This window comes from Coenobita brevimanus, chromosome 64, assembly GCF_032717465.1.
Source record: "Coenobita brevimanus isolate Jiangsu-jjx chromosome 64, ASM3271746v2, whole genome shotgun sequence".
NCBI lineage: Eukaryota > Metazoa > Arthropoda > Malacostraca > Decapoda > Coenobitidae > Coenobita > Coenobita brevimanus.
In genome coordinates this window covers 9,325,310-9,335,309 of record NC_137017.1, presented here as the reverse complement: position 1 = coordinate 9,335,309, position 10,000 = coordinate 9,325,310, and positions in this window count along the sequence as shown.

Genomic DNA, 10,000 nt, shown 5'->3' with positions numbered 1-10,000 from the left:
GGGGAACAAAGGTTACCCCTACTAAAACTTTTGCATCTGTGGTGACCTGGCTGGCTGACTTTCTTTGCGCTTGTTAAGATGTGAAACTTTTTTTTTTTTTACTCTCTCTCTCTCTCTCTCTCTCATCTATCCTCCTCCCTCCCTACCAGTTCCTTCTTTTCAAGCTTTCCCCTCTGTCTCAATCTCACTACTTCCACCTTCCCCAACTCCGCAATCCTACCTACCCCAAACAGTGCAGGAGCGGCGAAGAAGTGTGTGTGTGTGTGTGTGTGTGTGTGTGTGTGTGTGTGTGTGTGTGTGTGTGTGTGTGTGTGTGTGTGTGTGTGTGTGTGTGTGTGTGTGTGTGTGTGTGTGTGTGTGTGTGTGTGTGTGTGTGTGTGTGTGTGTGTGTGTGTGTGTGTGTGTGTGTGTGTGTGTGTGTGTGTGTGTGTGTGTGTGTGTGTGTGTGTGTGTGTGTGTGTGTGTGTGTGTGTGTGTGTGTGTGTGTGTGTGTGTGTGTGTGTGTGTGTGTGTGTGTGTGTGTGTGTGTGTGTGTGTGTGTGTGTGTGTGTGTGTGTGTGTGTGTGTGTGTGTGTGTGTGTGTGTGTGTGTGTGTGTGTGTGTGTGTGTGTGTGTGTGTGTGTGTGTGTGTGTGTGTGTGTGTGTGTGTGTGTGTGTGTGTGTGTGTGTGTGTGTGTGTGTGTGTGTGTGTGTGTGTGTGTGTGTGTGTGTGTGTGTGTGTGTGTGTGTGTGTGTGTGTGTGTGTGTGTGTGTGTGTGTGTGTGTGTGTGTGTGTGTGTGTGTGTGTGTGTGTGTGTGTGTGTGTGTGTGTGTGTGTGTGTGTGTGTGTGTGTGTGTGTGTGTGTGTGTGTGTGTGTGTGTGTGTGTGTGTGTGTGTGTGTGTGTGTGTGTGTGTGTGTGTGTGTGTGTGTGTGTGTGTGTGTGTGTGTGTGTGTGTGTGTGTGTGTGTGTGTGTGTGTGTGTGTGTGTGTGTGTGTGTGTGTGTGTGTGTGTGTGTGTGTGTGTGTGTGCAGTGCCTGGCGTTGCGTTGCAGTGCGTGGCGAGGAATCACACGTTTGCGCACTACTTTATGCAGGTCCGGGTGATAACTGCCAAGGTGAAGCTGCGGATAATTGGCCCCTACCCCAGATACCCCACGGACCACTGACTCGCCCACTCTGGTAGTTATGTAAATTCCACAGATAATTACAAATGGCTAGCTAAAACTGAGGGAGGCAAGCTAACTGGCAGAAAAAACGAGCTAGATCTGTTTGGAAAAAGAAAAAAGATAGCTTTGTTGAAGACAGAGAATGGATGAACTTGTAAAATGAACGGGATACATATGCTCGTGGGCGAAACTGGACTGCTCTGTTACAGTTAAAATGGATGGGTGTGTTCTAAAAATACGAACAGTAAAGTTGTAGATAGCTAACTGGCAAAATGAACAGGTTGCATTTGTTAGAAAAAAAAATGGCAATGGATAGTTTTGGTGGAGATAAAGAATGGATGGATTTCTTCGACAAATGCTGACTGCTTTGCAAGAGGTAATGGATGGATAAGTATACTGGAGATAAAGAATATTCTAACTTTGGGAAAGGGGCTTCATTTGTTTTATAAAAGAATGACAGCTTTGTTGGAGAAATATCATGGATTAAAAAAATGCTGACAGCTTTGTTAAATAAACCGTTGGATGACTATGTTAGAGTTTAATAGTTACAGCTATTCTCCAAAACGAAACTTAGCTGGAGGGAAACAAGTTAATAAAAGCACCAGGTTTAAGTGAGAAAAAAAATTTAAATAAATCTGTAAGAATGTTAGCTAAACTCTACAGATAATTACGAATAATTATCTAGCTAAAGTTTGGGTGGAGTGGAGGGTGGAAATGGCTTGCCAACAAGATAAGATGGTGATCAGATTTGTTCGTAAGAATAATTTGCCTGAAGATAAAGAAATAAGTATGGTTTAAATATGACATATTGCACAATATAACTTGCATTGTTAAGTTTTTCTAACATGAAAAAATGTGCCTAGCTTAGGTGGAAAATTAGAGATACTTAATCTTGAACTGGAATCAGCTCAATTCTCCATGGGATGGACAAATTTTAAACCACTGCAACACTGATATCTTCATTATCATCAGCACCAAAATTTCTCAGCTTCCCATTTGCCAGAGCTGGCTACCATACAGAATCTGGGAAAGAAAATTAAGCACGTAAATGTTCTCAGCAGACTACCCAAATGAGAGAAAATTACTTGAATAAGTATCATTACTATTGTCTTAATCTTGTCTTCCATTTATATAATGGGTGGGGAGAACTCCGATTTTCTCTGAGACAAGAATTAGTGTAGAAAGGATATCTCAACTACGAAAGTCCCCCCCCTACCCCCCCCCTCCGTGACACATACGAGTCTTTTCTACACAGTGAGATAGGATTTTCAGTCCTTTCATCCTTTTAGTTCAAGAAAGTATTGTGAACTTTAATTCTAGTTTGCACCACATCACTTTTTTAAGCTGAGAGAGAGAGAGAGAGAGAGAGAGAGAGAGAGAGAGAGAGAGAGAGAGAGAGAGAGAGAGAGAGAGAGAGAGAGAGAGAGATCATCCAGGTTGGAGTTTGGAGATAGGAGCCCCCTCAATTATACGAGTGCCCAGCCAGGTGAGTCCTTGGTGTTAATCCCTCTAGCCCAATTATCACCAGGTATCTTAACTATGTAATGGGCGAGGAAAATGTAGGAGTTTAGCTGTGCCGGCGCCAAGAGGGTGAGAGATACGTGAATGGGGCCTCGGTTGGAATTTATCGGGGATGTGATAGTTGGGGTAATTAACAGGTGAGAATGGGGGTCCGAATAGGTGTAGTGAGGGAAGAAGAGGTGACAATAGGATTAGGGATGGATGTATGGAGGTGGAACCCATAGAATTACATACGTACAGGGTGCCCCGGGAAATTAAAGAAACCAGTTGCTTATTTTAGGGGTAACTTTAAGCCAAAATTATGATATAAACATGGTCCATTTCTCAAACTTTTGTTAATGATAGGACTTGTTCTATACTCACAAAAATTTATGATTCAAGAGAAGTGGGCGTTATGGGGGCAGGGGTGGAAAGGTGTGCATGGAGAGGGTATGGGTTGGAGAGAATTAGAGTGTAGAAGCGTGTGCATGAGTTCAGGCATTAGCTGGTGTCAGAAAAATACTTTCTGCCGTTTCCACATTCACCATCAAATGCACATTCCCACATCCTCTTTATACACGCTGCACACGTACATATACACACACGGATTCATACGAGTACGTACACGCACGCACACGTGAACATGCACATACTGTAAATACAAGCACACAAAAACAGAAACACGTTTCTCTCTCTCTCTCTCTCTCTCTCTAAATCTTCCCCTAATGTACGACGCGTTAGTTTCTCAACATCTCTCAAGATTAAATCTTCCCCTAATGTACGACGCGTTAGTTTCTCAACATCTCTCAAGATTAAATCTTCCCCTAATGTACGACGCGTTAGTTTCTCAACATCTCTCAAGATTAAATCTTCCCCTAATGTACGACGCGTTAGTTTCTCAACATCTCTCAAGATTATGTTCTTAAGCTGTAAACGGCGTCGTAAATTCAAGCATTAACTCACTTTTGTTGCAGTATAATTATTAGACCTTCAAAATATAGTAAATAATTCGTGTACTCATTTTCGTAGATTCCAGTCATTAACACTTTCACGACTTCTGCTTTATTCTGCTCTCGCTATCTCAAAACTATCTTTAAAATCACGAGTGGCCTTTAGAAACAAAAATGTTACGTAAAACCTTCAGTAACCACATTTTTACGGCAACGTTCTGAGATTTTTATATTCGTCCGGATGTAACACACACACACACAAAATAAATATATAATTATTTTACAAAATAAACTAATTCGGCGTTATCCACAAAAAAAAACGACCTCAGGTGAAACTGATTTAAGAGCTGTTTTAAAATAAAGCTATATTTCTGGCGATCCATCTCTGGCCATTTTTCCTGCAGTGACTATCAAGGCTCGGTGTGTAGGGGACAGCCTTCTAGTTTAACCCCTGCAATTCTGTAACTTTATTCGGTTTCTCTCGTTTCATTTTTACCATTCAATCAAACTTAAGTAACTCCTCACTCAGCCAAGGAGATAATTTCTTCCCTCGTCTTAACTACCTGCACTTCCAGCAACAATAATCCTAAACGCCACGTAACTTGAAGAACACAAATAACAACCCAAGCATGAAGCGTCTTAATCACCCACATTAAAAACGAGAATAACAAGCTTCCCCGCATTCATTCCTAAAACGTGTCACTTGAACAAAACGCAAAATAACCCATCCATGAAACGCCTTGATCACCCACATTAAAAAACGCGAATAACACGCCTCTCGCCGCCTTCGTCCCGCGGTATGATAAACTTCTCAGAATAACACGTTTCCACAGTGGTTGAGGGTGAGGAGTAATTGTGCTGCTGGTGGTGCTGGTGGTGGCGTCTGTTTACTCCCTTGGCCGGCAGCGTCACGCCATTATCACTGACTTAAGACCAGTTCCACACACACACCTGTACCCAATGGCGATGACTTTCAGGGTCATATTTTTAGCTGATCTCGGAGATTTTGTAGCGCATGTTCCTAACCAATTTATTTTGTAGGCCAGTCCTTGGTAAATCATTTGCACGTTACTGATGCAAACTGTCGATATTAGATATACAGTACATACAGGTAACATACAAGAGAAAATAAGGCTTAAGTTTAGAAAAAAAAAAAATGCTTGGTAAGAGGTGCTAAGAAGCCTCTATTTCACACAGAATACAGTCCTTAAATTCGCTGTGCCGTGGGTATGGAACTTTAACCTGGAATTGGATTGCCCTGGTGAATGCCGGTATATATCGCCAGGGTGTCCCCGGGGAAAGAACGCCAAAAGTAAATAATTCTTCGATTGATTTTGAGTAATATATGTTGTATCCACATGGGTCCCATTCCCAAATATGGCGGAGCTACAATTGCTGATGATATGGGCGAGCCTTGTCTCCCCACCCCATGATTCCCCCATATGGCATAACGTAAGAAAGAGGGTGAGAAAAGGGAATGCATGTTTCAATACCTGAGATAACGTCCACATCTTCCGCGATATGCAGAGAACACACACAGATGGCCCTCAGACACTTGAAGTTGGCCACCGTATTTATAGAAGCCATCCCATAACTCCACACCGACACACGACCCTCCGCCATCCCCACTTCTAACCAGCACGGGCTATTCATTATCCCAACGAGACTCTAAGCACATGACAAACGCGACCCGAAGCCTTTAGCGTCCTTGTGGAGGGAACAGTTAGCGGGGAGGTAAATCACGGTCCTCTGCACCTTCCCCGGGGTACTTACAGCGGGGGGAAAGCTTAAATGATGGGATAAGTTCATCAGCATAAACCACAGGTGAGAGTAATTTACGGCTTCCTGGGTCGTCGCCTTCATACAAAACCCGCTCACTGTCTCTCACCCCCTCCCCTTGACACGTATGCACACATATACACACTCCATGCACACACACACACACACACACACACACACACACACACACACACACACACACACACACACACACACACACACACACACACACACACACACACACGCTCCATTCCGGTCAAACTACAGTATAATACAATGAAAAAATATAAATAACTTCCAATTTGCTATGAACCCCTATCAGGAAATTACAAGAATTAGTATTTTAAACTTAGCTAACCGTAAACTATCTAACATAACAGTGTCACCATGTCCTCTAAAAGCTCAGGCATTATGCGGAAAGTAATCCTCAAGGAAGATGTGTCAGGGAGTCTCCTTAGCCCAAAGGGATATGACTCTCCTCCACTGCCACATGGAGTCTGGCAGCTTGATAATTTCCTATTTGGTAAAACCCATTTCAAGTACAGGGCTTAAGAGTTATAATTATCATCATCCAAACCCTACTTCCCACTACTAATAAATGGGGTGGCAGAGTCCAGAAAATGTAAATGGGTTATATGAAAACTGGAGAACAGCCATTATAATAGTGTACCATGGTCTAGTGCAATTTGTTAAAAGAGAGGCAAGACAAACTCGACTTATTTAGAGAGAGAGAGAGAGAGAGAGAGAGAGAGAGAGAGAGAGAGAGAGAGAGAGAGAGAGAGAGAGAGAGAGAGAGAGAGAGAGAGAATGGCACTTTAAAATATCCGACACCTTACACCGGATTTATCATCCTAAATATCTGACACTGCTCATTATCTTACACTCCGCCAGGATCCGACACCACATAGATCCTCTGACACTTCACCTTAACTGAGATCCGACCTTGTCTCTACTTCACGGTTCCCTCCGCTCGCATGCACCAATCTGACACCACACCAAGCATCTGACACTACACCAAGATCTGACACCATACTGAATGTCAGACACTGCACCAAAAATATAATACCCCACCAAGAAACGGACACCAAGCATCTAACACCACACCAAGATCTGACACCATAATGAATGTCAGACACTGCACCAAAAATATAATAACCCATCAAGAATCTTACACCAAACCAAGAATGTGACTCTCAAAGTTCTGACACCATACCACAGATCTGTCACACCAACCTAACTATCTCTCCGCCAAATATCTGACTTTCTAACCCCTCTGATGCCACATTAAATACCTGACACCATACGAAGGATATGACACCATGCAGCAGATCTTACACATCAACTTATCTGGAGGTCATTCCCGTCCATAATATGTGGTTCTTCCCTCCCCTTATGCCCGGAAGAACATTTATGGCTTAATAAGGCTCTATTATAAATCACCAGCAACACTACCAATGCTGCGACAGTCCAGCGTACCTGACATTCCATTAAAAAGGCACGACACCAAACCAAAAGGATCCAACACCACACCAAAAATACCCACCATCAAACCAAAAGGATCCAACACCAAACCAAAATGATCCAACATCAAACCACAAGAATCCAATAACAAACCAAATGGATGCAATCACAAACCAAAAGGATTCAACACCAGACATAAAGGATCCGACACCAAACGTAAAGGATCCGACACCAAACATAAAGGATCCGACACCAAACGTAAAGGATCCTACACCAAACGTAAAGGATCCTACACCAAACGTAAAGGATCCGACACCAAACGTAAAGGATTCGACACTCTCCCACAGGTCTGACACACCAACTTATCTGCCCGGCAACCCCGTCCTTATGGCTCGGTCCCACCCTCCCTTTCCCCCATGCCGGGCACTAAATCTAAGGCTTTATAAGGCCCTAATATACATCACCCGCGACTGATATAATCACCCCAAAGTGCCGCTTACCTTACCCTTTTAACCCATTCTGGACGAGGACGGATTTATTTTTCTTTCTCTCTACCTCGGGACGATTTTTTTTTTTGACACCTCTCATGATGACTGGGTTCAAAGCACATGATTTTTTTCTTGTATATTCAGGTTACCAGCAAGAGATTTTATTTATATCTGACCAGACAGACGGTGGGAGAAATGCGAACAGACGAGAGGTTGCTGAGAGGAAAGGAAAGGAAAGTAGGGGAGAGGGGTAGAGAGAGAAAGGATGAGATGAGATGCGAGGAATGGGATAGAGAGAAGAGAGGATAGGAGAGGGATGGAAAGGAGAGAGGAGGGAAGGAGAGCGGAGGAAAGAAAAGTGAGGAGCGGAGGAGGGATGAGGAGAGGAAAAAAAAAGGAGAGAGAGAAAAAAAGAGAAGAGAGTCCAGAGAGAAGAGTCGAGATGCTGCGAGCCATTGATAATAAAGACATCTTGGAGTGCGAGTTCCTACCCCCGCCAGGTGCCCCCTCCACCCCTTAGCTCCCCCACCGACACTCTTATGGCCCGTATAAATCTTGGCAATTTTGTAATGGTGTGTGATCCTCTAAGGCGTCATTTAGGAGTGATTGTGAGGTTAGAATTATCAGCCATTATTGTGAATCCTGCATCAAGGCCCCGAAAACTGTATTTGGAATGTCAACGTTACATTTATCAATCTATTGTTGGGGTCTATTAGGGCTTAACCACTTTTTATAGAAAGATAAAAATCGCCTCTTTGTTAATGGACAAGGAAACTTGAATGACATTCATTATCATCAAGCCCGAGTGCGAATCAACATCAGAGTAGCTTTTATAGTCTCTTGGGATTCAGGACGCAAGCAACAAGAAAAGGATAAGCTACAATCGCGCTTAGGTAGATGGGATTTAGGGTCGGAAATAAAGGGGATGGTAGAGATGGGTTTGGTAGGTGGTAGTAGGTGTTGGCCCCCTGGGGAACGCCTAGAGAAGGGCCAGGCGGCTTTTGTGTTGCTGTCTTCACCTATTGACACCTGAGCGCCGGCCCCCTCGCTGACAGCACCCCTCACTCTTTTAAACGCCGCCGCCGCACTCCCACCTCCGCCTTCCCTCCCCCCTCCCTTCCTCCCCCTGCTATCTTCTCCCCCTCCACTCCATGTCCGTTTCTCCTTGCTACCATCCTTCCCTTCCCTCCCATCCTCTCTTCCTCCCCCCCTCCGTCTTTTCCCCCTCACTCCCTGTCCTACTCCTCTTCCTACTATCCTTCCTTCCTTCTCCCTTCATCTACCCCTGCCTTTCCTATTTTCTCCTACCCATACCCCCCCTCCTCCTCCTCCTCTTCCTACTCATCTCTAAACATCTTTCTTCCTAGCCTTCCCCCTACTTTCATCTCCCTACTCTTCTCCGCCACCTCCTCTCTCCACCTTCTCTGCTACTCTTCCTCCTCCTCTCCTTTCATCTGCCTCTACTCTACCTTCCCTGCTCCTTCTCCACCTCCCTCATCCTTCTCTTCCTTCATCTCTACCCCTTCCATCTCACCCGTAGCACTTATTTCCTCCTCCATCCCACCTCCACATCACCTTCCTCCCTTTCCTCTTCCCTCTCTCACTCCTCCCACTCCTCTTCCTCCTCCTCCCCATCTCCCTCCTCCCCCTTCCACCTACCTCTCCCACTCCTTCCCCTCCCCCCCTCCCCTCCTGCTCATATCTTCACTCACTGCCGCCTCAGCTCACTATGGGATTAAGCCATTCGATTGAGCTCTTTAGTACAGCTTTTTTTCTGATACTTTATTTTTAATGCCGACAGATGATTTTATTAAGCTTAGAAGAGGTTCGTGGTGGACCACAGCTTTACTCTGTCACACTCTCATATGATCCTCCTCTCATACACTCGCGTCCTGGCTTCAGTTCACTCAAAGAAGTCCACCTTAGTCCTTAAAAATTACACACACCATTCCACCATGATACTCAACAAATTTCACACCGAATCAAGCGCAACACTCATAAACAAAACCAGCAAATCACACACACAACTCCAGCTATGGCGTCAAAAATCTCATACAAAAATTAAACTGGGCCCTCATAAAATCTCATACACAAATCAAGCTAAAACCATAAAATCCCGCACACAACTATGGTTAAGCCCTAATAAACTTTCATACACAACTCCAGCTAAACCCTCATGAAATCCAATACACAATATCTGGAGTCTAATACGATTTCACACAACTCCAGATCAATTCTCATAAGAGCTCCAGCTAAACCCTCATAAAATCACAAACCCAGTCCCAGCTGAACACTCATAAAATCTCATACACAAGTCCAGCTGAACACTCATAAAATCTCATACACAAGTCCAGCTTAACACTCATAAAATCTCATACACAAGTCCAGCTTAACACTCATAAAATCTCATACACAAGTCCAGCTTAACACTCTTAAAGTCTGTCAACGCATGAGTCCCTCAGCTAACGTTAATGCTAATATTCGTTTGCTCACCACCTTCATCCCCTCCTTACCCACACACTTGCATCCATACCTCGCCCCCCCACTACCACCCACACGCCACCTACACTCATCTTCATCAACACCTATACCTCACCCACCCACCTAGCCTACATTTACTATACACTTCATGCACCATCTGTACCACTTCCACTATCCATGCCACATTCACCATG